Raw genomic sequence first — 3,336 nt, 5'->3', positions numbered from 1 at the left:
CGCTGCTGCGACTGCATCTGAAAAATCGAATCCGAATCGCATTTCGCTACCGCGCATAAATCGTGGATGCAGCGATGCAACAAAACTGATAAATAATTTAATCGAAATTTTTCCACTGCCCGCCGCGGCTCAGAGCCATAGAATAGAAACGAAAGCGGAAAATGGAAAACACGCACTTCATTTATTTTTAATTTACAATAACGCCGCCCGACCTGTTCCTAGCCCCAACCTGGGCTCTGCCCATTCCAGGAGATCTCATCTTACAGCTGCGACTGTTGCAGTTATTTTTATAACTAAATTATATACGCCTGTCTCGCAGCCCACGGCATCGCGCTGCTTGCTCCTTGCTGCTCGCTACAGAACCCGATCAAGAATCGGATTCAACCTCAGCTCCAGCTGCGGGGCCAGACACAGGCCGGGCCTCTCCTTCGTTTCCTGCCCGATTTATGGCGCACAAGGAGCGCGAAACCATAAACAGCTTTTATGGCGTTCTACTGGATTATTGCCAGCCCAGTCTGTCCACTCCTATCCAGCCAAGCCCAGCCCTGGTCCTGAGCTCATCCCCATGCCCAGACAGATCCTTCTGATTTGGCCATTGCCATAAATTGTGTGCTACACATGCAATTGTTTTTCCCCGTTCTGCGTCTCTCTACAGCTTAAAACATTCGCACAATGCTCGAAACAATTGCAAAGTAGAGGACTAACAATATTTCAGATCTATTGGATAGTATTTGTTAGGATCGCTTTTCAGCCGCAACAAATTTAAATATTGAAAATAGATCCCAGTGCTGTCTTGCACATTCAGAGGCACAACTTAAATAAAAAAGTAATCCCCAAATCTTACCGCAAATAGTTGCACGAATCCTAAGAAAAAGAAATCCTATTTAAACATTTTTCGCCTAAATTGGCAAAGTTTGGGAATCGGAAAACGGCACGCCCTTTTGATTTATATTTCCATTATCTAAATATATGCACATACCACGAGCATATATCATCTGGGAATATGTGTGAGTAAATCGATATTTGTTTTATTTCTGGGCCAAGGCATTTCCTTGTGTACTCGCAACGAATTCATTTATTGGAAATGTTTGTGTTAGCCCGCGGAGCTGAGAAACTTTATTTTGGCCTTTTGTTTTTGCCCCGTCAAAGTTGTTGCTGGCCAGCTTGTGGCGACATTGTTGTTGTCGCTGTGGCTGTTGTTCGTTTCTTAGCCCCCCCTTGGGTTTATTCATGACGCATAAATCTCGGCGGCAACACTTTATGCGAACACACAAGCACACCAGAGGAAAATCGCAACCTCAGCCCATGTACTCCTCGTAAATTTCGTGAGTAACTTTTTTACGAAATTAAATCTTGTTACAACAACAGCTTACATGCTACACGAGTATATATGTGCACAAGAGTTTATGTACACATATACATACATATATGTATGTACAATGTATTTATGTAATGGTGTTTGGTAGGCCTTTTGCCCATCATCTTGGGCTGGACTGGGGATTTCGTCGGCCCCAAAGTGAAGCTGGCCAAACGAGCCTCCGCGGTGGGCGTTGTTGCTGTTTCTTTTTCTGTTTCTGATTGTGGTGTTGCTTGGTGGTGTCGATGGTGCTGGAGGTGGAGGTGGGTGCGCGGCGGTGTCTTGGGCAAACGCGTGTTTATTGCCCCGCAGCCAGGGGCCGAGATTTACAAGCCGAGCAGCCGGGCCGCATAAATCTGTCCTCTTGTCCTGCTGCCGGCCAGAAGGGAATTGGTATGGAGTTGTGGGCGGTCGCCGGAGATACGGGTCTGCTCTAGGAGAGGACGGCTTGGACTCAGGCACCGCTGAATCGTGCTTCCACGGGAAACGAACGGGGCGGGACGAATGGTTGTGGTCATGGCGGAGAAGAGCCTAATGAATGCGGTCAGCTAATTGTTAATGCACTCGCCATTATGGCCATGCACTGCGAGAAAAAGCAGCAGCCGTGCCACTGGGCCGGTTGGGCAGTAAATGTAAAATGCATTTTAATTACGTCATATATTTCACTTTAAGCATTTCAATGCAAATTTCCCCGCACTTCACCGCGGAGCAGGCGGCATGCTGCGGCCTGCGGGCAGTGGGCTGGAGCGGGGCTTCGGCATATTAAATGTAATTATTTGGCACAAATTGCGTGTTTAGGATTAATTATGATATGGATAGGCTAATAACGCGACTCCAGTGTGGAAAAAACCAATTTTCAAATTATATGCCGCGCGGATAGGACTCCCCATTAAAGTTAATGCCACACGTCAAAATATGGCAGGGCTCAATGTGCGTGATGGGAATTTAAGCATCACTTTTCGGTTTAGCATACATCAATATTTTAAAGCGCGATTTTATTACCAACACTTGCCAAATGGAAGTCCCAATTTAATGTTTAAAATTAGTTTAATACTCAGAGTCAGATTATTGAACGATTCATTACCTGGCGAGGAGTATTAATATTCAGAAATATCTTCTTTTTTTTCTCTTTCATTAAATAACGCAGGAAAATGAAGAGCCCCAGCTGTTCTTTCCCTGACCACTGCGCATGCGAGTACATAAAATAAAGTTAATTGCGTGAATGTTTTCATGTCCATGTAAATTTGCATGTCCATGCAACGCCTGCTGCCAAGTGCATCGAGAGTCTGGATCGGGTCTGGTAGGAGCTGGAGCTGAGGGAGAGTAGCTTCAGAGAAGACGTGGAGGAGACATGGAACGAATGGGCAATGGATATTCGACGCTCAACATCAAATGGAGTGCGATGAAGGAACCTTGAGGGTTCCTCAAGGTAAAAAGCAAACTTTCCCTCAACAATTATTAGGCAGGTTGTGTCATTTTGCACGGTGTCAAAAATTATGATTTCTGGAAGCAAACAAAAAACAATCATAATTGCTTGTCGGTACCATTAAAAAACGCTCGCCAAGGTCAAGGCCCAGGCGCAGGCCCAGGCAGGTTCTTCATTAAAAAGACACAAGTGCTGCAGCTAATGAGAGATCTCTACCGCTGCCTCTGCCCCGACACAACGCACCTTTTTAATGGCCGCCAGCGATCTTGACCTTGGTGCGAATTTTTAAGCGGAAAAGGCCGCTTTGCACATTTTTTATGGCGATCAGGCAGGGCAGCAAAAAGTGTGTGCCCGTTGCGCGGCGAACCGTTTTGGATTTGGTTTTTTAGCTGCAACCTTTGGAAATTTATGATTTATAGCCATGTCCGAGTCCGTGTACACATCTGTGACCCTTTTGCATGCGGTCCAGCAGCCAGGGATCAGTGTAGGGATTCCGAATCGGAATCGGCGGCTGCTGTTTTGGCAACACTCAGTTTGAGTTCCTGGTCCCGGC

This window comes from Drosophila subobscura, chromosome O (assembly GCF_008121235.1).
Source record: "Drosophila subobscura isolate 14011-0131.10 chromosome O, UCBerk_Dsub_1.0, whole genome shotgun sequence".
Classification (NCBI taxonomy): domain Eukaryota; kingdom Metazoa; phylum Arthropoda; class Insecta; order Diptera; family Drosophilidae; genus Drosophila; species Drosophila subobscura.
This window is presented reverse-complemented; position numbering follows the sequence as displayed.